This window comes from Eumetopias jubatus, unplaced genomic scaffold, assembly GCF_037043125.1.
Source record: "Eumetopias jubatus isolate StellerSeaLion01/CBP00866 unplaced genomic scaffold, mEumJub1_p1.0 scaffold_10, whole genome shotgun sequence".
Lineage (NCBI taxonomy): Eukaryota > Metazoa > Chordata > Mammalia > Carnivora > Otariidae > Eumetopias > Eumetopias jubatus.
Window position 1 is genome coordinate 9,416,665 of NW_028274816.1, and position 24,906 is coordinate 9,441,570.

A 24,906-nucleotide genomic window follows, 5' to 3' on the forward strand; every position below is an offset into this window, starting at 1 on the left:
AGGGGAAAGAAATAAGAGAGTTTTTTGAAAGCTAAATCACTTAGGGTGCAATAGAGTGTTTTCGTTACGCATATGAGCAAGAGAGCCAGATGATCTGAGTTCAAATCCCAGTTCTGCCCTTTATGTGAACTTAGGCTAGTTATAGATAACCATGATCTTTGTTTTCAATACCTATGAAATGTGGACAATATTAACAGTATCCTGTCTGTAGAGGTCTTCTGAGAAGTAAATGAGACAACACATGCATCATAGCACAATGCCCATCACACAGGAAGAACTCACTAAATGACACCCACAGTGATAATATTCAGCTAGAAGGGATCTTGGAGCCCTGCTACTCAAAGGGTAGTTGGCCAAGCAGTAGCAGTAGCACCTGGGAGCTCATTGGAATGCAGAATCTCAGGTCCCCCTCCAGATATAGTCAATCAGAATCTGCATTTTTAACACGTCCCCAGATGATTCATATGTACCTTATAGTCTGAAACTAGTAATTCTGGAACAGAGCCTAAGATTCTGCATTTTTCCAACAAGGTGCTCGAGGAGCACATTAGGTTTGAGAAGCACTGCCTTAAAGATCGCCCAGTTCTGCCCCCTCGTTTTGTAGGTGAAGGAACTGAGTTCTGTTAACTGATTTGTTCAAGTCACACACCAGTCAACAGTAAATCTGGGACTCGGACCTCCTCCTCACCCTGAACCTTACAACTCTGAACAAAGGTTTCGAATTGCAAATGATCAGACCAGCCCAGTTCTCCCTGGAGCACACTTTATGGTTTGAAATGGGCTCATGATCCAATTCTGAGAATCTGTATGCATGTCAAGGAAAGTGAGACCCTAAATGGTTGTTATAATGAATGCAACGTTATAATTCACGCAGAGTCACTGTTGTACCTAGCAAATTCATAATTAGAGGTAATTTTGCACCTGCTGTCACGAGAAGATGGCATTTCCTTTAATTTAGCTTGATGCCTTGATTATACTGTGGGAGCGGCAGGAGAGAAGGCAATCTCTCACTCGACTCCTGGAGAAAACACACAGCCTTTGGTTTGTGGTTATGATTAATAAAGCCATTTAGCATCCTTGGAATCATCAGCTGCTGTTTCTTGTCGTACTGATGCAGAATCTTCCATGAGGCAGGAGCGCTTGTCACCATCCAACCTGTTGCAGAAACCGCGAGAGGCTACTGGGTTCTTTTTAGGGGGAACCATCCCACGAGTCCCGATCAAACCAACCTGGAAACATAATCACTGAAGTGGCTATGAACTGCAGGCCACTGCATCGTAAGACGCATACCTAAGAAACATAATGTTATCTTCCTATAACTGAATTTTTCTAGTTCAAGACCTTGTGTCAGGAGGTTGGGGAGTCCCCCCTTTCTTTGTGGGCTGCTTTAGATTTGGGGAACGTATCCAGAGCCAACTTGTTAAGGATGCAATAGTTAATTGCAATGGTCAACTTGACTGGGCTAAGGGAGTCCCCGCTAGCTGGTAAAAGATAATTTCTGGGTGTGTCCATGAGGAAGTTTCTGGAAGAGATTAGCATTTGAATTGATGAACTGAATAAAGCAGATGGCCCATCATCCAATCATTGAGGGCCCAGATAGAACAAAAAGGCTGAGCAAGGGCAAATTTGTTCTGTCTGCTGGAGCTGAAACATTCATCTTCTCAAGCCCTTGGATATCAGGGCTTTCAGACTTAGATCAGGATTTACACCATCAGCCCTCACCCTCCATTCTCATGCCTTTGGACTCAGACTGAATTACACCACCAGTTTTCTTGGTCTCCAGCTTGCAGACGGCAGATTATAGGACTTCCCAGCTTCCATAACTGGGTGAGCCAATTCCTATAATAAGCCTCCACGTATATGTATATCTATATAGATATCCTATTGTTTCTCTGGAAAACACTGGCCAATAGAAGAGGAGAGCAGCATCCAGACATACTGACATCCACTGAGAGGTCCCCGTCTGGTACTGATCATTAGTCCCCTGTGGTCGCCACAGTGTCGTGTTGCAAGATTTGCCCTGTCTCTTGGTCACCCTCAGACCCCCGGGTTTCGTTCTGCTGCTCTGTTCCAGCTGGAAGAGGAGCGGCGAGGTGAAGCTCGCCCTCTAGAGCCACCACAAAGCCACCACATCGGCTCTCCTGTCATGCTGGGAGAGTATGGGGAACTATGGAGTCTTGCCAGCTCAAGATTCAAATCCAGCTTTAGCTAAGGCCAAGTCATGCCTTCACCTCTACATTACTGAGCCCCTCATTTCTCCCTGCAGTGTTGATCACAGCAGGAGGAATACCGGGGTCCTGGCTACCTATACAATACATGAAGCCCATTGGGCATTCTAGGGAGGAAAGAGGACCGTCAGGTTTGGGAGCCAGGAAAAGACACCAGCATGATCTGGCATAAGTCCCTTACTTAACCTGTCTGACCGTCCCTCTTCTGTCCTGACTTTCTTCTCAGTGGTTGGGGGATAGTCCACCGTGGGCAGGCACCACCCTTCATTGTTCTAATCCCTTGCTGATGAAAAATTAGGTCATTGGCACTTGTTTTCCATTTTGCACAAAGCTGTAGTGGACATTTTTTATCAGATATCTTCTCAGTCTGCGGTCTGACCACCAGGGTTTGGAACTGAGCATGAGGTGTCACAACTAAAAAGCTGGAACCATCTGGAACTGGACATCCTTCCACATCAATACAACCCATTCCCATTCCCCCTCGGCTGTCTCTTTTGAATGACTGTCCCACAGTGGTTACGAGAGCACACTTCAGAGCTGGAAGACTCAGGTCCATGTCACAATTCTTTCACTTTCTTGACCTCTCATATCTCATTTAGGCTTTGCACTATCTGGTAAAGAAGGTATTATTTTTATTTTATAAGTGAGGACACTGAGACCATGAGTGTCACATATACATATACATACACAAAATACATATGAAGTGTTTAGCACTGTGCTTCACTATTGGCAAACACTCAAAAAAATGGTTTGTTTATTATTATCATTATTATTTTGACTTGGATGGAGCGGGGAGAAAAGAAGATGAACAGGAAACCATTTAGGAAGAATCAATCCTTCATGGACACACTCATCAGGGGGTGCTGTGCACCTGCTCAAAAGTAGCCACCAAGTAACATCAATAGCCCCTGAAGAAGAGTGGATGAACCTTCACTTTCCTGGCCCGATCCTCAATTCATGCCAACATCTCCTCACCTCCAGGATAAAGGGAGTCCCTCTGCGATGACTTGAGAAGACTCTGCAATGCCCCCAAAAGGCAAATAACTACTCAGATATGTTAAATTCACGATAACTTGTAGTTAGCTAGTGTAGACACATAAATTCAGTGTGAATGCTCAGTGAAGTGCAATGAACTGTACGCTATTTGAGTAAATAGGAGATTTTTCTCTACATGAAAAAAATTCATGATGACTTGAAGCCAAACTACATTCCAAAGGAGTATATATTGTTTTGGGTTTGGGGTTTGCTTTTTAAGTTCAAATAGTAATGTGGGATGCAAAATTAGGGGAAACATCATTACAGGGCAGAATTGTTTGGGGTAGGTTTTTATTAGTTTCTACTTTTTTAAAGATTTTCTTATTTTTATTCTATTTGCCTCTCATGAGATTCAAACTACAATTGAGACTGGTATTAAAAGACAATCATTACCCCAAGCCCAGAGGATGGAAGACTCAGCATGTTGCATATGAGCCACTTGATTTCAAGTGGCGTTAAGAGGGTTTTTAATTACTCAGCTTTAGACTCAGGTATCACCTTCCCTGACAAAACAGCAAGAGAGGAACCGTTTCCTCAGTGGATTAGATAACTTTCCCCACCATCAGCCCCATGACCAGGAGCCATTATGCCACAAAGGAGAAGCTATTTTAAACCAGCTCATTAGAGGGGGCACGAAGAGGTGCTATTTAGAGTTCCTCAAGGCCTATGGGGAGAAAGATAAGGGGAAAGTAGACAATTCATCAGTAGCCAACATCTCAATATTTCCCCCACCAAAAGTCTGCCTCTTTCAAGGACGCTACTCAAACTCTATAGAATACCTCAGAGCAGGGACTTTGGAGTTGATTACAAAGACCTGAGTGCCAATCCCTGCATGAGCACCTGCAAGTTTAAACAAGTTGCTCAGGGATTTTAGAATCACTTTCCTCACCTGTGAATATTAATAATTATTAATATTATTTTCCCCAGAGGATTTTAGTGAGAATTTAAAAATGTTTTAAGTATATAGAGGTCTTGGCACAGTAGAAGGTCATAGGTAGCAACTACACTTAGTGTTGTGATGATGGTCCTTCTCATCCTCGATCTACCAAACCAACGTCATAGAGCAACTTCATTCTTGTCATATCCCAAATCATCCTTCAATGGAACATGTCTTCCTCCAACTCAACTTCACCATAGGCATCTCTGAGAAGGACCCCACATCCACACAATCCCTGATCACCCTGCCTTTCAGTTCTACCATCTCTTTCCCCACTCAAATCCCCAGTGCAGACGTCCTTTCTAACTTGCCCATCCTTTCAAGTACCTATACCTGGAACACAAAAGGCAGGAGCAAGTTCAAAGGATGGAAAGTCAAACAGGTGATACATCCCAGAAATCCTGAAAGAGGCAAGTTCAAGGTGGGCCCAAGGGTTTGGGCTTAGTTTCATAGGATGCGAAGGGGTCATAGTGACCAAAAAGGAAGGGGTGGCTTCATGGGCATGCTACCTCTACAGTCACACAGGACCCCACACTTAGAAGGATCCCACACTTGGTTTAATGCTGCATTGTAGCCATCTTGATGTTCTTAATCTTCTTAACAAGGGACCGCACATTTTTATTTTGCACTGGATCTAACAAATCATACAGCCGGTTCTGCAAAGAGGAAAGAAAGTGCAAAGATGAAGGCTGAGCTGGCTTGCTGTACTGGTTCTACTATATTCTAGAAATATGATCTTGCATGAACTCACCTTTTATTCTACACATATTTTATTGATTGCCTCCTGTCGTAGTGTTCCCATTTATAAAATGAGCATGATGATGATATCTATGTCAGGGGTTGTTTTAAGAAACAAGAGTGTGCCTTAAGGCACTTAGCATTATGGTGGCACATAGTAAGTGCCCAATAAATACCAATTATTGTATTAACAAGAAAATAAGTCTGGAGATTGGGGTAGGAAGGAAAAGTAGGGCTTCCAGCAGACTCTGCATTTTAAATCAGTGTATATACTTTGAGGCACCTGATAGATACAAAACACAATAGAGGGGTATAATGGATACAAACAAAGGGAACGAATGACTACTTCCTTCCTAAGGGTCACCGGTGTTTTGGGTGAGAGCTGAAGGAATCACTTACTCACATCATGTTAGAAAGTGGTAAAACTGTGAGCAAGGTACCAGAAGGTTAAGGATGATTGGACAAGGAGGGGGAGAAAGGTTAACCTTTGGAGTAGCTAAGAACCCTTGAGATTTGAGGAGAAAAGCGTGGCTTGGACTTTGAAAGCAAAAAAAGGTACAGAGGGCATCGCTGTGGAGGGAATAGTTTGCACAAAGCCCTAGAGATGGCAGGATGAAAACGGCGCTCAGGAAGCGGCAAGTGGGCTACATATAATAACGGGTATACATCTCCCACAAGATTTTGGCCCCTATTCTAGAAAAATAGTGTTTTATTTCTTTCCTTGCTAGGAAAAATGGTGTTTTCTTTCTTTTGTTTTTTTTAAAGATCTATTTATGTATGTATTTATTCGAGAGAGAGCAAGTGCTCAAGCGTGCAGGAGGCGCAGGGGGAGAGAGAAACTCAAGCAGACTCTGTGCTCAGCACAGAGCAGGATGTTGGGCTGGATCTCACAACCTTGAGATCACGACCTGAGCTGAAACCAAGGGACGTTTAACCGACTGCACCACCCAGGCACCCCTTTCTTTATTTTCTTTGAATCGGCTGAAATGTAACTCCAAGAACCCAACCCAGCAGGCCAATTGGAAAGCCAATCTCAGTCATTACTGGGACTCTCTTTCAGCCACCCCAGAGTGTTCCAAAGCCTGGAAGGTTTCCACAACACTTCTGGCCGTGGTCCTTGATCTACACTGGTTTCTGCTGAAATACCCACCCTGTCAGTCTCACCAAGGTTTGGGGGTGAGGTCCATGAGACACATGACCCACAGAGTGTGGAGAAGCCCATAACTCCAAGAAAAGTGGAGTTCATCTATTCATGCTTCAAGTGGCCCCTGATGTTCAGTCAATCCTTATTTCAACTTAATATAGACATTGAGAGGGCTCATGGTATCCCTGAAGCTGACTAGGTGCCCAGGAGGCCATTCTGTCCCAGTTTCACTATGCACCAGCTATGGTACTTTGGGTAAGTTACTTCATATCTCTGAGCCTCAGCTTTCTCATCTGAAAAATGAGAATATGAATTATATGACCTTCTTAGGGTTGCTGTTAAGATTACATGAGATAATACATGCAAAGAACAAATTGTCTGGAGTATGTAAGCGGAAGTGTCTATCATCATGACCATCTCCATCCTGCACCCAGGATAAATACACACTGTATAATAAAATTCTCTTAAAAGAGATGACGTCCTCTTAACTATGATAAAAATTTCTGAACTTAAATGACCTAGATTCAGATCTCAGTTCAGCCACCAACTAGCTCCATGATCTTGGGCAACCTACTCATTTATCCTCTCTGGGCCTTGGTTTCCTTATCCGTAAATTGGGGTTCATATCAGTACCTACCTAGAAGTTCTGGTCACCAATTCCAATATGGAGAGGAAGATCCCCCCACTCCCAACCACCACCCCCAAGCAATTCTCAGACACCGTATGGGTGTCCTACAATTCAACTCCATTCTGACATAATCTACCTGGAGATGGCATCAGATTCTGTAGGTCAAGGGCTCAGTCCTACAACACCATACTCCACTACAGACATCAGTCCCAAGGCCAGGTTGGCTTCTGATACATTGGCTATTAATCAGAGTTTCCCACAATCCCCTCCTTGGGTTCCGTTAATTTGCTAGAGCCACTAACAGAACTCAGGAAACTCATTCACTCACTGGATTACTAATTTATTATAAAGGATATTAAAGGATATGAATCAATAGTCAGATGAAGAGATACAAACAAAGAGGCTTCTGTGATTGTGGAGTTTGGGGCCCAGCCCCCTGGCATAAGGAAACATTTTGTTTCTTCAACCTGGAAGTTCTCCGAACCTTGTGCTTTGGGGTTTTTATGGAGGCTTCATTGCATAGGCATGATTGATTAAATCATTGGCCACTGGTGATGGAACTCAATGTTCAGCCCCTCTTCCTTCCCCAGAATGGGGGTGGAGGGAGGTGCTGAAAATTCTAACTCTCTGATCCTGTGATTGGCTCCACCGGCTACCGGCCCCCATCCTTAGGTGTGGTCTAAAAGTCATCTCATTAACAGAACAAAAGACATCTTCACCTCAGTCACTCAGGAAATTCCAAGGGCTTTAGGAGTTCTGTACCTGAAACAGAACAAAGAAACAAAGACCAAATATATATATCTTATTATAAATCACAATATTTCCCTACCTCACAGGACTGTTGGGAGAATTGAATGCATTCTTTCATGTAAAGCACTCAGAACAGCATTCAGTAAGGGCTGGCTATTTTTGCTTTGTTTTATTGTTCCAAACGTGTGCATTCATTCAGTTCTCAGCACCATTCCTGTGAGGACAGTAGAACATGATTTACTGGTGAGGTTTAAAAAACTATCCTCCTATCAGAATTCATCTTTCTTCTTCCAAACTTTCATCAAGTAGAAAGTCAAAGTCCCCCTCAAAGTTCACCCATCCAACTCTACACAGGTGGTGTGTATCCTTCTAGATGTTTAATAAATATAAATACATAGAAATGGAATCTTCTTTTTTAAATTTAACAATAGATTGTGGACATCTGTTGCATCAATACTATTGGATCTACCTTGCCCTTTTCGATGGCTCATTATATTCAATGGCATCCATGTACCATACTCTATTGAACCGGTTCTCTGCCCATGGAAACGTAGATAGTTCCCAATTACCTGGGATCCTGCATTCATCATCATTTTAAATACATTTACACAAATGTATCTGATTATTTAGGCCAAATTTCTAAATATGGAATAACCAGATCAAGGAGTATGAATATTTAAAATTTGGATACCTATTGCCTGAATGCCCACCCCTAAAAATGACTTTTATTGTATTTTATCTATATTATTTTCCCTTTCTTCTAGCTCTGACCACATTTTACCTTGAGTTATATTTCACTTCCATCTATATTAGTTTGCTAGGATAACACTAACAAAGTACTATAGACTAGGTTGATCAAATAACAGAAGTTTATTTTCTCATGGTTCTGGAGGCTAGACGTCTACGGTCAAGGTATCAGTAGGTTAGTCCCTTCGGAGGCCTGTCTTCTTGGCTTAAACACAGCTATTTTCTCTCCGTGTCTTCATCTCGTCTTTCTTCTGTCTATGTCTTCATTTCCTCTTCTTACAAGAACTCCAGTCATACTGCATTAGGACTCACCCTAATTTCCTCATTTTAGCTTAATTACCTCTTCAAAGATACTTTCTCAAAAAAGGGTCACATTCTGAGATACTGGGGGTTAGGACTTCAACATGTAAACTGGGGGATGGGGGGCACAGATCAGCCCATAACATCATCTGTCACCTAATGCTTCCTCTTTGAGTTTTTGGAATAGCTAGTGAAGAAGAAGAAGAAGAAGAAGAAAGAAGAAGAAGAAGAAGAAGAAGAAGAGGAAGAAGAAGAAGAAGGAGAGGAGGAAGAAGAAGAAGAAGAAGAAGAAGAAGAAGAAGAAGAAGAAGAAGAAGAAGAAGAAGAAGAAGGAGAGGAGGAAGAAGAAGAAGAAGAAGAAGAAGAAGAAGAAGAAGAAGAAAGAGGAGGGGGAGGAGGAGGGAGGAGGAGGGAGGAGGAGGGAGGAGGAGGGAGGAGGAGGACCGAGGACTAGGAGAAGAGAAGGAAGGAAAGAGAGGGAGAGGGGGAGGAGGGAAGTATTCAGTGATTTCCTGTTAATTAAATGCGTGTGTTTGCCCAGCACCATAGTTGTTGCCCATGGTCCACAGTTCTGCCCATAGAACAAGGTAGGCACTAGTCCAAACCTCTCAAGTGGAATGCCAACTTTGCCAATTGATTGCTCTGTGACATCAAGCCAGTTGTCTAACCTCTCTGAGCCTGTTTTATCATCTATAGTAATAACAACATTCACTCACTCCAAAGAATTACTAAAGAGTTCAAATGAAAGATCTATGTGAATGTGCTTCCTAGAGAGCTAAGCATGGGATAAAGACTGGTGGCAGTTGACACCCTGCCTCTTCCTGCCTCTGCTTCTCCCACTACCATGTCCACGCATCCCCACCTGCCTTTGCCTCTGCAGAGTTTGCTTACGCCAAGAAGAGGCTTGCGTCCTGTGCAAACAGTCTCCAAAGGCAATTAGGGCTCACCCTCCCTCCCCAGGGTTTGTGAAACTCTATGCGTTCCATGCTTCTAGGAACATTAACCATGATTTGGTGACACTGTCCCAAAGGGGACCAATTGGCTTTGGGATAGCGGATGATGACTTCATTGGGAAGGCCATTAATCATAATTATGAAAGAATGAAATGGCTGTCAATTTGCCCATGCCTAATAACACCTGGTTAATAAGAGGGTCTTTTTCTCTCTCACAGTGGAAATGGATGGCAGAGGATACTGTTTCTGGGAGAACGTTACATGTCTTGGATGGCCGAAATGCCATGGCCAGTGGAAGTCACTCGACTTTTGGCTGGATGCCTCAGCAGCCCTCTCTGAGCCATGCAATAACCTCTCTGAAATGCACTGCTGCTCCTGTCTTATTGCTTAATTAATCCACTTCTAATTGATATGGCTATGCATTACCGTGGCTGCTTCCCCACTGTGAGAGCCTGTAAGAACAGATTTGGCTTTTTAAACAGGACTCTCGAAACAATGTCAAGAACATGAACTTCTCAATGACATCATACTTGGTCAAGAAATGTAAGTCCCATGACTTTGGCCAAATAGGATCCTGACATCTAATAAAAATGTCCAGGTCCACTGAAAGCGGTATTATATTTCAAAGGATTTATATTACAAGGAGGTGGGGGAGAGCAGAGGGGGAGGAGAACAAGAACTAACTGGAGAGTGAGGGGCTGACAGTGCCTCTCCTGGTGGATGCCCCTCTTATTCTTTCCCCCTAATCCTAGTGAGATTAGTAACACCAAAGCTTCTATCAGGGACCTGAGTCGTAGGCTATGTGAACCACTGGCCTGAAAGCTAGGTCATTTGTATCAGTCAATTCTAGATGTTTGTGAGAAGAAGTTCCAAAAATACACTGAGAATCCAAATCCCAGCTCCATCCCTCCCTTGCCGGATGCCCTTGGACAAGTTACCTAACCTCCCTGGTACCCAATTCTCTCAGACATTAAAAAAAAAAAAAAAAAAATCACATTAGCATCACGTTAGGCTAGGGTTGGAAACAAAGTCTTTCCAAATTACATATAATCAAAATCATCTTTAGGGCACCTGGGTGGCTCAGTCGGTTAAGCCACTGCCTTCAGCTCAGGTCATGATCCTGGAGTCCCGGGATCGAGTCCCGCATCGGGCTCCCTGCTCGGCAGGGAGTCTGCTTCTCCCTCTGACCCTCCCCTCTCTCGTGTTCTCTCTCTCTATCTCATTCTCTCTCTCAAATAAATAAATAAATCTTTAAAAAAAAAATCATCTTTAGAAAATCCTTTAAACCACTGTTGTCTCCATAAATCTATCCACAGCAATCCTCAGGCACACTCAACTTTGAGTTCGAAAAGGAAAGCCTAGATGATGGGCCGGCAAGTTATGGCCCTGGGCCAAATGCAGCCCATCACCTGTTCTTACAAGTTTTATTGGAGGAACACCTGAGTGTCTCAGTCAGCTGAGCATCTGACTCGGGCTTGGCTCAGGTCATGGTCTCAGGGTCCTGGGATCGAGCCCCACATCAGGTTCGTGCTCAGTGGGGAATCGGCTTGAGATTCTCTTGCTCTCTCCCTCTGCCCCTTCCCTACTTTCACACCCACATGCATGCACCCTCTCTCTCTCAAAAATAAATATTTAAAAAAATAAATAAAGTTTTATTGGAACACAGACACATTCATTCATTTACATATTGTCTGTGGTTGCTTTCCCGCCCAACCAGCAGAGCTGACTGGTTGACACATAGGTCATAAGGCCCACAAAGTCTAAGATACTTACCATCTAGCCTTTCACAGAAGTTTGCTGAGTCCTGGTCTAGGCACAGATGTGTGTCCATCCCACCCACTCTGCCTTTTAAGATAACTGACCAAATCCATCTCAGTGCATGGAGAGAGGTGGAGAAATCTAATGCACACCACTTGCCTGCAGTGTAGTCTCCATTGGGCTGTGATAGTAAACCTCCACCTTTCTCAGTTTGGGTTAATGGCATTGAGCACTGACTTTACAGGAGTCTTGGTGTAGGAGTTAGTTTCTAGACGTCAGCTCTAACCACACTTGGGATTTGATTTCTCTGAACACAGCGCCACCCCTTTCCCAAACAAAGTAAAAGAGCGGGTGAGGGATGTCAGCACAGAAGCAAGGCCTTTGGGGAGAGTTTGTCGGGGGCGGGGGCAGTCTGCATTCCCTGGGAGTTGGCGGGGTGAGAGACTGAAGAATTCTCTGTGAATCGGGACTTCTTAGCTACTGGCTCCACAGGAGCCTTTGACAGGCTGGCTCTGTTGTCAGTAGAACGCAGGCAGTTCCCAATTTTATCCCCACAACTTTGCCTGTCTTCTGGACCAAGAGCCTTCCTCAGAGCCCAAGCGGATTCTAGTGCCTTCGTTCCCTTGCGCGGCAGCAAGACACTTCACAGGCAATATTAATCATGCTGATTAGGCATGACCTCCCCTTTTGTAAACTCATGTTGATGGCCTCAAACCAATCAGTAGCTGTCGCAATGTTTATGGTCCCTAAATGAGGGTGGAAGACAGTGTGAGGAGAGAGTGTTTTGTGTGGGAATTATGAGTCCCTCCAGGCCAGGCCCGCTGGTGGCAGCTAATGCTTCTGACCGAAAAGTAGTTTCCAGAAATTTCCTCATTGCCGTAGCTTCTTTGTTTTGGCTCCCCACCACACAGCTTTTTTGAGGTATGATTGACAGATTAAAACTATATATATTTAAGTTGAACAACATGATTTTTTTTAAGTAGGCTCCATGTCCAGTAGCATGGAGCCCAACGGATAGCTTGAACTCACAACCCTGAGATCAAGACCTGAGCTGAGACCAAGAGTCGGATGCTTAACAGACTGAGCCACCCAGGCGCCCCACCATGATTTTTTTTAAAGCGTACAATGTGATGGTTTAACATACTTATGCATAGTGGGAACTGCTTTATACCTTGGTTAAATCATCTGCAAATGGGAAACAGTAGTCAAGGCCAGCTTCATTCATAGACGGGGACGTCTGCAGGTGCACAGAACCCAGTGCTTAGCAGAGCTCCCATCTGGTTTAGCACTCTGTTGTCCCCATCTTGAAATTCTCAGTAATTTCCAAACAAAGAGTCTCACATTTTCCTTTTGCGCTGTGCCCTACAAATGTTGTAGTTGTCCTGAAGAGGGTGCTGACCTTGTAGCGATAACTGGCATAAATGAAGGCAGGGGAAGTTCTCAGTTCAGTACCTGGCATGCTGTATGACCTGTTTTCCAGTGAGCTCCATTTGCTTCCCAAATAAAACCTGATAGGGAGCTGCTCTCGGGTTCTCTGGTCATTAGAAATGCCTGGTGGAAGTGTGAGTTAAGGAACAAATAATCCAACAGGTATCTACTGAATAGATGCTCAAGCGCTTATCTGCTGATTGTCAAGGCTAGCCAGCAGCAAAACGGAGGAGAGACTGTGCTGTTTGTCAGCCAAGTCTTTCTTTTTCTATCTCAGATTTGCCCTGAGGACTCATGATTCACCTCCACTTCTCAGGGCTCCACCCTTTCACAATGCACCAGCTAAATTTGACTGCCTTGATCCACTTCCCGTGGGACCTGCCCCAGGTAACACAGTTAGAACATTAATGCCCCTGATGAGCACTGTAACTTTACAACCTTCATTACCGCCTTGGCATACAAAGCTTTCTCAGTTTCTGCCTGAGATTAATCACTTCCCTGGATGATTGACAGTGGGAACATTCATTTCCTTCAGAGAAAAACACTCTTTCCACCCACTGGATGTCATCTTGTCACCCAGGTCTCAAAAGACAGCCACAAAAGAGCCAGGCATTGGTACATTTCACAAGGTCTGGGCTGTCCGGTCTTATTCATGACTAATTTGTTCTGCTATGTAGACCCTTCCAGAGACTATAGATGACTATTGTTAAAATGAGATGAGTTCGAGGAGAGAAGACATGAGAATGAGCTCTGGACCAGATGGAAGCTGGGTAGAAGAGATAGAAGGACCCGGTACCAGCCAAATTACTTTTCTTTTAGTATTCAAACTATAGTGAATCCAAGTCCCCATAAGCTCAGGTTAGCTGAAGTCCAGCCTTTCCCTAGGGGTTTCTCCTCAGATATTATGAGGGATCCTCAGGGTTACTTAACCAACCTGTGAATCAGCCCCCTTGAGGTCGTCCACTGCCACCTTCCAGCAGAGAGTGACTCTCAAGTGTCACCCTGAAAGCATGACAGCCTCATTTTCTGCTCTTGGTTGCCCAGGAGCATTCCCCCCTACCATGGCCATAGTATCTCTACAGCTAGAACCCAAACAGCTCAAGAAATCCAAAGAAATGCCCTGGAAATGGCTTACCATCACCAATGCCCTGCTTGTACCCCAACCATTGATAGAGAGCAGGCTCTACTGATTGGCTCAGGCTTCCATGGTTTGTCAAGTATGAGAAACAGTGGTCACACTCAAGGAAGTCCTTTGGCAAAACTGCCCCAAACTGCAAAACAGCTTTGTGTGAATTAAGAGATGAGCTAGATGTTAGACCAAGGTGGGGATATTTTTACAGTATTGCCAGACATTTTGCAAATGAAGGGATTGCTCCAAAACTGTCAGTGTGAGTAAGCAGTGGCTTGGGCCTTTTACTGGGTCAAGGCAAGCTCAGGCTTTAGACCTTTTCCTCTGCAAATTCAGCAGCACACTATAGGACAGGCCCCACCTGGATTAGGCAGAAATGTGTGCTTCCACTACTACAGTGGCTATAGGGCCAATAAGATAAACTGAAATTTGCAAACCCACATTGCCTGTCTTCCCTGAGATCTTATTGTGGCGGGGTGGGGGGGGGGGGTCACTTACAATAGATACAGCAGCCAGGGAGTAAAAGTTCCCCAGCCTCCAACACCTATCCCAGACAAATAAGACATAGATAAAACAAGAGACTCTTAAAGAGTAATTCTGAATGCCTTGAATTCTTCAAAAAAACAAAACAAACAAAAAAAAAACCCTCCAAACAAGATTCTCCTAGGAGAGGACAGAAAAATACAACCGAAATGAAGCTTTTTGGAAATGAAAAAGAAATGGCACATTTGACAAGGGTCAGCTGGCCAGGCTCGTGTGATGACAGCATTCTGGGAGTATTAATATGTACCAAGAGCTGTAAATGGTTGCAAAAATGTACATGGATTCCTTGACATAATGTACTAGCTCACACCATCTGCCACTTTCAGCCGTCATGGGCTGCATGCTTGAAATCCTTTTTAATCACTTTCACTTAACAAGAAGTTGAGCTCAAAGCTAATTGTTGAAAATCTGCCACTAGAGTGGTTCCTTGGGGTTGTTGCTCTAGTGACCTTTCAGGACATCTAAGATGGGCAGAAGTCTACCAAAGAATGCCAAGAAGTTTGAAACTTCATGTGCTAGTCCACACTGGCTTCTAAATTGAGCTTTTTTAATGCTAATGTGGCCATACAAGCAGGCAGACCAGTGGAATCCCCACATACAAACATGCAGTTTCCACAAAGTCAGTTGAATGTGCTCAGGGAGAAATAAAACAAGTTTTTAATATAATATGGTCCCTAAACATAAGCCAACTATTCTTTCTCAAGAAAATCAAGATCTATTCAACTCAAGAAACCATGATTCCAACACTTCAAGGTGAATATGGACATTCTGGACTTATCAAGGTCTAATACTGTATGCCCCAAACCAGATTTGCTATATGTCCTGGTGAGTTTAAAATATTTTTCAATGAAATTTTTGATTATACACACTTCTTGCCTTATACCTTTAGAGCCTAACCCGAGTCTTAAGAGTTAAGCCTTCTTTAGACATTCTCTTCAAGTCCACAGAAAGCCAACCTCTCTTTGGAGACTAGTGGAAGTATGTGTAAGGAAAGTGAGAATAACCATAGCTGGTGGGTGCTGTGATCTGTGAGGCAGACTCTCCAATTTACAGTCAGTTTGTTTTGTTTTCTCAGGGAATTGTCCTCTTGGCAACATTTTGCCAAAAAGTCAACTTTAAGACCCAAATAAGCAGACTTTCTAAGAGGGAAATAAAGACCTTCCCCCATCCTTCAAAAAAACACAGGAGGGAACAAATCCAAGATCAGAGCTATATAAATCCTGTGTACCCTGGAAAGATACAAGCTGGAAACACACACTGGCATTGGAATAGGGGCAGTTATGTAGTGAGACTTTTACAGATAAGCTATAGGCATTTGTCCCTCCTGCACTGAAATGGTCTTTGGAGTCGCATTGACCAAATGGACTGATCTTAACACCAATTCCTTTACTCTCTATTGGCTCCTAGATTTGTTCACCACAGAATGAATTTGTTTTCCACTATGCCTCAAATGCATCTCATGACAGTTAATGTTATGCCTCAACTCACCTGGGCCATAGGGTGCCCAGATATTTGGTCAAACATTTTTTTTGAGTGTGTCTGTAAGGGTGTTTTAGGGTGAGATTAACATTTGAATTGGTAGACAGAATAAAGCAGATTGCCTTCCCTACTGCAGATGGGACCCACCCAATCAGTTGAAGGCCTGACGAGAACAAAAAGGCTGAATTTGAGAGCTTGAGGTGGCGCATATGTCTTTTCCTACCTTCAGACTTGAACTGACATATTGGCTCTTCTTGGATCTCAAGCCTGCTGGCTTTTAGACCAGAATTTACACCATTAGCATTCCTGGTTCTCAGGCTTTTGGACTCAAACTGGAACTATATCTTTGGATCTCCTGGGTCTCCAGCTTGCTGGCTGTAGATTTTTGAGACTTCTCAGCCTCTATAATCATGTGAGCCAATTTCTTATAATAAATCTCTTTACACACACACACACACACATACACACACATCCTATTAATCAGTTTCTCTGGAAAATCCCAACTAAGACATACTTCTGTAGCCAGAACAATCCTTGCAGTTTGTGCATTAAACTGGGTCTCAAGCTGACTACATAACATCAGAATAGGCTAGAATATGCTCTAGTAACAAGCAATTCCAAAAGCTCAGGGACTTGGAGCCATAGCGGTCATTCACAAGGCACACCCATCCTAGGTCAATTGAGGAGCTCATGTCATTTGTCATTGAAGTCATTCAGGGTTGTAGGCAGATGGAGCAGCCACTCCCACTTCCCCCAAATCTTGCTGGCCACTGTGCCAGGGCCAAAGGAAACTCTGGACAGTCTTGCACCACAAATGAGACATTCCAGCCTAGAAAAGACAAACATCACTTTCACTTACACCTCATTGGCCTGGGCTGGTACACGGCTCCATCCAACAATTAGAGGAACAGAAAGTATAATCCTACCATGTGCCTGCAAGACAGTGAGCTGGAAATATTTAGGAAGGACTGCTCTATTCATCTAAGACATGACTCTCATTTCTGCTGTCTTCTCTAGGTGTCTTAAAAATCACAAAGCAGTCCATTTGACCAGATCCTATGAACAGCAAACAAACAAACATACAAAAACCACCTTGGACTGGGTTTTCATTGAAATAATCAGGTCAACAAGCAAATAAGCAAACAAATGTAAAACCCTCAGGGTGATGGCCCGAAATGTTTCTTGGATGCACTAGTTTTGCTGTTCCATTGTAGAAAAGCATTAGTGCCCAAAAGGAAGTGTTGTTCCTTTCAGGTGTCTTTGTGTTCTCCATCCCACCTTGTGGACAATCACCTTTCCAGAATTCTTATCTTACAGTCTCTATTCTTGACTTGAATTCTCTTATATTCCCCCCAAACGTCTCTATCTTCCTTCCGTTCCAAGAGTTGATATTTTATTCAGGTGGGACGTACCATTTATCTCAAGAGCATTACTACGTAAATCATGGAGCAAGGCAATGGGGAGGGTAGCCTGAAAAATCAGTGAGAATAATTCCTTAAGGTTATGAAACCATTTCATGGAGCATTTGAGTGCAGCTGGGTCATACAAGAAAATCACCACTGACTCATTCCTTCAGAAGGTGCAAGGAAAAAATACGGGTTCCTACAGTATAAAGCACGTGCTTACTATTGACTTTTCCCCTATGGATAGCATTTTCCCAGAGAGTCATATTCTTATTTATTCATAAAGATGAGGGCAGAAATCAAAAGATAAATAGTATCTCTGGCCTTAACCACCCACCTCTCGATAAGTACAAATTGCATTTGAATTTCTTTCAGCTCTTTGATATTTGACATATATTTAAAGTAAATATCAGTCATATAGAACACCTGCATAATCTTGGAGAGGGTTATAGTCATGCAAATAATACCACTAGATTAGGGACTGGGGGATAAAAGCAGTGTTAACTCTAGGTCTTAATTTGAAAGGCTAAATCTGTCACCTGTCACTCTAATTACACTAGTCCTCTGTCCTCCCCAGGTTTCCTGATTACACATACATGTGTGGTGGCTTTCAATGGAAGGGAAAAAGCATTTTAGAGAAGCCACAAAAGTGTTCTTGTCAATTACAGCGGCTATTAATACTAATTGTGCTTTAGAATTCTCACCAACAACAGCATTAGAGACCCCAATTAATATACCATAGTTCATAAAGATACGATGGAACCTGAGGTGTTACTGACACCAGCTTAATAACTAGTCTCGTTGTGGTGTGAACTGGCTCAGAGTTAGAATTTTAAGTACCACACAGAAAAGAAATTAGCATTCTTTGGGCTCCTATTGTAACAGGGGTGTATGGAGCTGGCTGACACAGCACAACTGTGGTTGGAGGTACATAAAACCCCTGAAAGGGGAGTTTTGCTTTCCAAACCTTTTGAAAAACAGAAGGACTGGGTGAACTTGCGCAGTTGGGTTGAACAGAGCAGGGTGCTTCACCTGGGAATGTTCATCTCTGTGGTCAAACACCAAACAGAAGGAGAGTTACAAGGACTTCCAAAGGCCAGCTTCTACTCATCTAGAAGATAAGACTTCAAGAGCACAGACTTCTAGAAAAGAGGAAGGAAAATCTCTCTCCTTTTATTTATAGAATTAAGAACTTGCCTTGGGGTGAGGGTGGGGGTTGTACCTGTAAATAGGTGCTTATTGTTCATACTTGCGAAACACACACACATACACACACACACCTGTTCTTAGCCACTCTCTACAGAGTAATGGCCCCACTTTACAGAATTTTGTCTCCATTCCATTGGTAGAGTTCCTCTTTTCACACATCTCAGAGGGCCAAGAAGCTGTTCCAGATGGTAAAATAAATTCCCTTCATTTAACTTGAATCGATATCAAGATTTTTGTGCAATAGATTTGGAAACAGAGGTGACTGAGTTAGGGAATTTTGTTTATTATTTTCAGATCCCTGCTCTTCTTTGGCTTAAACCCTCTGCATCCCCCCATGCACATCTCCCTGCACAGACATTACAATTACGTGCTTGTCATAGATATCCACGAATGCATGCGATCACACTCTTAACAGGTAAGGTGTCACTGATTTCTTCTCTTGCGCAGTGATAAAGCAGAGTCAGGAGGTCGAGGCTAACACAGTCACTGCCCTCAGTGGCATGGGCCAGTCATTTTACTGCCCTGTGCCCCTGCTTCCTCAACTGCCAAAGAGGGTACTCATTACTGCCCCCAGCCTCCTAAGGATGTGATAGAGAGGAAAGGATAGGGATGTCTTTGGAAGGGGGGGAAGGTATTACAAAAATTGGATGCTATTAATCAACTAAAGAAGAGGTTTAAAACAAACAGTGGTGGGCGCACCTTGGGTGGCTCAGTCGGTTGAGTGTCCAGCTCTTAGTTTGGGCTCAGGTCATGGTCTCAGGGTCATGAGGTCAAGCACTGCACCGGGCTCTGTGCTCAGTGAGCCGTCTGCCTGAGATTCTCTCTCTCCCTCTGTCCCTCTCCCCACCCCCATTCTCTCTCTCTCTCTCCCTCAAATAAAAAAATAAATCTTAAAAAAAAAAAAAAAAAACAGTGGAGGAGGGAAGAGGAGAGAAAAAGACAGGGAAAGAGAGTCTAAGCATATTCATCAATAGAACCACCCACCTTCAGGGGAGCTCTTGGAAAATGTTGCCTATTCCATGGGATGTTGGTAGGTGTTATGTGATAAAAACATTCCAGCAAGGGGCGCCTGGGTGGTTCAGCTGTTAAGCGACTGCCTTCGGCTCATGTCATGATCCCAGGGTCCTGGGATCGAGCCCCGCATCGGGCTCCCTGCTCGGCGGGAAGCCTGCTTCTCCCTCTCCCACTCCCCCTGCTTGTGTTCCCTCTCTTGCTGTGTCTCTCTCTGTCAAATAAATAAATAAAATCTTTAAAAAAACAAAAACAAAAAACATTCCAGCAACCGCATCCTTGGGCCCATGCAAGAGAGGTCCCTGATCTGGGTCTTAAGTGGCAGACACCTACTCTGGCCCTCTCTAAGCTATGCCCTTTTGGACAAGGAGTCCACAGGTCCAAGGGGACATGTCTACTCAGAACCCACACTGCTCCTTCTAGCCCACACTCTGCATTCCCAGATAGCTCCCACACTCGTGGAGAAGGAACTTGGATGTGGATGCACAACTGGAGTGTTCACAGACATGTATCAAGGGCTCCTTGTAGCGCGGGACACAACCAGTGGTGGGTATGGAAGACAGAAAAGACCATGGGCTGGGGGCCAAGCTCTCCCCATACAGAAGTCCAAGGTGTTCAAGAATTCTGAATTCAAACCTGGATTTCCAGGTAATTAGTAAGGTATATTTGTCAAAATAGTAGGATATAGTATATATTACATAACATTTTGTTAGCTTAATTTATAACTTAGACTATTTAGATGTTGGTGTATAGGTTTCCCTTTATACTCTTCCAAGGCCCTGAAAATATTAGGATTAGGCCCAGATTCCAGGGTCAGTTAAGTTTGGGAAACACTGGGATAAATAGTTAAACAGACTTTTTTTTTTAGTGCAGGATATCTCAGAGCCTTAAATATGCATCATGCATTATGCATATCCTAGAAGGGATTATACCATATTTCCTTCATTCCAAAATGCACTCTTTTCCCCACATTTTAGCATTTCTGAAATCAAAATGCATCTTACAGTTGTAGTCAGCCAGAAAACAGCTGTGCCCGAACATATGCATTAAAATTTGCTTTGTGGCTGTCAGCGGCTTGGAAGAAAAATCCCAGAAACAATAGTGGAGCATGTTTTTAAGAAATGTTGCAGCATCCAAACTCTGGTGACAGAGAAGAAGATACTTTGTAAAAAAAAAAAAAAAAAAAAAAACAAAACCCACAAACTTCAATGACTTGGAGTCAAACAAATGATCAGAGGGTCCAGTTCAACATGAGGGGAGCCTAAGCAACTTACTTTGTTTAAATTTTCTTCTTTAATACCCAAGAGTGATTATGATAAAATACATATATCTACATAAATATTATAGAACTCTTTCAATAAGTAGAAAATAAAAATTCCAGGCTCTAGGGAAGAGTTATTTCATGGTTTAGTTGGCAGCAGTTTGTCTCTCTTGGTTGAGCATAAAGTAATGGTATGTCCTTATTTATTGGCATTTTAGATTCTGTGAAATACAATAATAGGCAAAGTTTCCCAAATATCTTCGAATGGGGAGGGCCCTTTTCTCCCAAATTATTACATGAGATTCATGCTTTCTGAAGCATGCTTTGAAAAGGCTGTCTTAACTCAAGGAATACTGAAATATGGGGGTTGAAAGGGGCTTCAGAAGACCCAAATCCCTCATTTTCAAGACAGGGAAAGTGAGGTACTTCCCCAAGATTACACAGCTTACAACTGGCAGGTATAGATAAGAACTAGCTATCCTGAGTCCTGATAGAAAATTTTGATCCTTAGATGAATTGACTCTTTCTGGTTTTTATCAAACTGGTTGTTTCTGTCCCAACCACAATTAGTGAGTCAATATTCTGTTCTTTTGTGTCTTGGCGCAATCAAAATTTGTTTCTAATTGGCCTGTCAATAATCAATTAAAAAAAAACCAAAAAGATTGACAAAGAAAGAACATTCATCCAGGTGTCCATACACCAACAGATTCAAGAAGCTCAGTGAAGCAGAAGTTGAGTGCATTTAAAGAGAACTGCACCAAAATCCCATCATCAAATTGCTGAAGGCCAACGATTAAAAAAAAAAAAAAAAATCCCAAAAGCAGCCAGAGAAAAGGAATATAGATAGGTTAAAAATAAAAGAATAGGAAAAAGACTTCATGTAAACGCTAATTAAGTGGAAGGTGAAATGACTTTGCTAATAATATTAGACAAAGTAGACTTCAGAACAGGGAAATTACCCAGAATCTCCTAATGATATTTCTGACATTACAGTATCATAGTATCTAATGTCTAATGACAAAAGGTAAATCAACGAGAAGATCTAACAATCCTAAACAGATATGCCCGATAACAGAGCTTCAAAATATCTGAAGCAAAAGCCAACAGACTAAAAAGAGAAATAGACAAATCCACAGTTACCATTGGAGATGTCAACAATCCTCTCTTGGTAATTGATAGAGTAAGTAGGGAGGAATTCTGCGAGAGTACATCCAGATGTACAGCAATGCATGTACACAACTCTTTGGAGAAGCACAATTTGAATCTGGGCTTTGCCACTGAAAAGTAATGACATAGACTCCGGAGGTGCTTATTTGGTCTAGGGTCCTGTCAAGGGAAATAGTTGTTACATGCTTCTCAGCTTATGACAAGATTGAAACAATTCATGTGTCATTGGTCATGAGGGCTCTCCACTTCTGCCCCAAAGCACCGAGTAGCTAAAAGGAACCTGTGTGGGGAGCTTCTCCTTGAATGACTATAATATGTATGGCCTCTTTCTTGGGGACAACAACCCTATTAGGACACGGAGGGCATAAAACATTCATACTCCCTTTTCTGTGTCATTTATCTCTAGAGAATGCTAAATACATGCCAGATAAATCCCCATGTGGTAGATGGATACAGTCACGGTCCCCAGTGAATCGTGCCTCCTTCTATTTACGCCCATGTGTAGGTCATCCCAGTGGGACTGTTGTCTTGGTCATGTGACTTCCTTCGGCCAATAGGACAGTCAGCAAACATGTCCTGGGCAGAGGTTCAAAAGGCACTTGTGAATTAGGATTTTTCTCTCTCTCTCTTTCACTGTTTTTAGAACCCAGCCTCTATATAAAGAAGCCTAGGCTAGCCTCCTAGAGAGACATGTGACCCCATTGACAGCAAAGAACCAATCACCAGAAACATGAGTTAAGCCATCATAGACACCCAGCTCCAGACAAGCAACCAGAAGTGACCCCAGACGAGATGGGCTAAAACCCAGCCCAGATTGCTGACCCACAGAATTGTGTGCAATAAAATAGTTGTTTTAAGTTTTGGGGTGGTTTACTAGCCAACAATCAATAACCTGTTATACCCAAAGCACTGGCCAGCTCTGTACCAAGAAAAGCAGGAGGAGTAACCATTCCTCCAGCTACTCAAAGGAGAGACAGAAAATGTCTCACTATATTGCCTGGGATTTGGGGCTTAACCTCTCCTGATGCAGTCCCTCTCTCAGCCCAGCAAATCAATGTGAATAAAACACATGTGCTGGAAATCCCCTGATGCCCTTCTAGGCAGAACTTTTTGGTTAGGAAAAGAAAAAGAAACTTAATTTGAAGCTTTAATAACCTCCCAATTAGGTTGTTTCTGCTAGCATTAATATTTAATCATGACATTACTGTGACTATTTTAGAATTGAACTGAAATTAAGTATAAATGTTTGATCATAAATAATTTCATTATTAAGGATAATCTCTGTTATATATGTTTCTGTGCCTATCTTTCATTAAGTTTACTTTTCATGTTGACATTTTTAAGGGCATAATTGTAGGTTTTTGTTCTTAGTAATATTGTTACCATATATTAATTATGGCATCATGCCAGGAACACTAGTAATGAACTAAGTTGGATTTTCTACTTTAAGAGCCAGCTATAGGCTCTCTCTCCTACACAACTAACAAATAGATGGTCAGCTTTGAGCTCTACATCTATTCCCTGAATTATTCTTTCTCTCTTTATTTGTGCATAAGCACCATTGCTCTTGAGTTATGGGAAAAATCAGTGAAAATGAGAGTGGGAGGGATGGTTATCTTTGTCCCTTTTTCAGGGGTTTCTTGGAGGCCACATACAGCACCAAAGGAAGGGTGTGTGTGGTAGGCAGAAAAATAGTCTCCCAAGGATGTCCACATCCTAGTCTCCAGAACCCATGAATATGTCACCATACATGGCAAAAGAAACTTTGCAGATATGATTAAGGACCTAAAGATGGAGAGATAATCCTGGATTATCTGGGTACGCTCAATGTAATTGCAAGGGACCTTAAAAGTGGAAGAGAGGCAGAGAAGAAAGCCAGGGAAATAGATGTGACAATGGAAGCAGGGTTGGAGTAATATGTGAGAAGGACTCACCTCACCACTGCGGACATTGGAGTTGGAGGAGGGGGACACACATCAAGGAATGGGGGCAGCTTCTAGAAGTTGGAACATGGGAGGAAATGGATTCTCCCCTAGAACCTCTGAAAATGAGTGCAGCCCTGATTTTAGCCTAGTGAGACCCAGGTCGAACTTCAGAACTGTATGATGACAGATGTGGGTTGGGTTTGGTTTGGTTTTTTGCTTCTGTTTTTTTTGGTAGCACCAAGGTTTAGTAAGCTGTGCCATGGTACAGGTGTTGGGAATTGCCGATGGTGCTCTTGATGTTCTGCCAATTCTTCTTGAGCAGTGACACCAGGCAATTAACAGCTAAGTGGATGCTGTACATGAGCTCATCATCTGTCATCTTCATGTGGCCAACGGCCACTGCCAGACACAGCACCTTCTTCATCTGGGAATTTGATCATGGACTTCACTTCATCCACTTTGGCCACCATGTTCTCACTGAGGGTCAGCAAGGAAGGGAACTTGACAGCCTTATTCGGGCCTGAGTCCAGGATTCATGGGCTCTGCTTGATCAGAGATTCTGAAGCCAAAAAGGTATCATACTTCTTGGCCAGCTTCTTAACTCATTTTTTATTCTTGTTGAGTTTCTTCAGTGCCTCAATGTCCATGTGGGGAATATCCACAGCCTTGGCCTCATCACAGCACTGCTGGTCCCCCAAAACACATATGGAGAACTTGGGGTGGGGAGTGGACTTAAGCCTGACGGTGCCCAAGAAGCATTTGTCTTTCTGAGAGTCATAGTTCTTCAAGCTGTTCTGCAGCTCCACCATCTCCAGCATCTTCAAAAACCACGGGCACTTGTACCGGTTCCCATGCAGGATTTCCTGCACCACCTTGTATAGGATGTCATGGGAGATTTTGCTGCTCATGGTGCGACATGCCATGATCACCGGAGAAGAGCTAGATGTGTGTTGTTTAAAGCCACTACGTTGGTGGCAATCTGTTACGGCAGCCACAGGAACCTGATACAGGTGGCACCCCCCGGGAGCACCCCAGTGGGGTCTGGGCAGTCCCACCTGAGCTGTGGCAGGATGCAAGTTGTTCAACCTCTGTAAGCTGGCATTTTCTACTCAATAAAATGAGGGCAACAGTGG

At 43.2% G+C, this 24,906-nt stretch overlaps 1 pseudogene; it reads right to left on the minus strand.

The window, feature by feature from the left end:
- Positions 1–24,017: 24,017 nt before the first annotated feature.
- On the minus strand, positions 24,018–24,681 carry LOC114203979 (large ribosomal subunit protein uL1 pseudogene; annotated as a pseudogene).
- Positions 24,682–24,906: the final 225 nt, after the last annotated feature.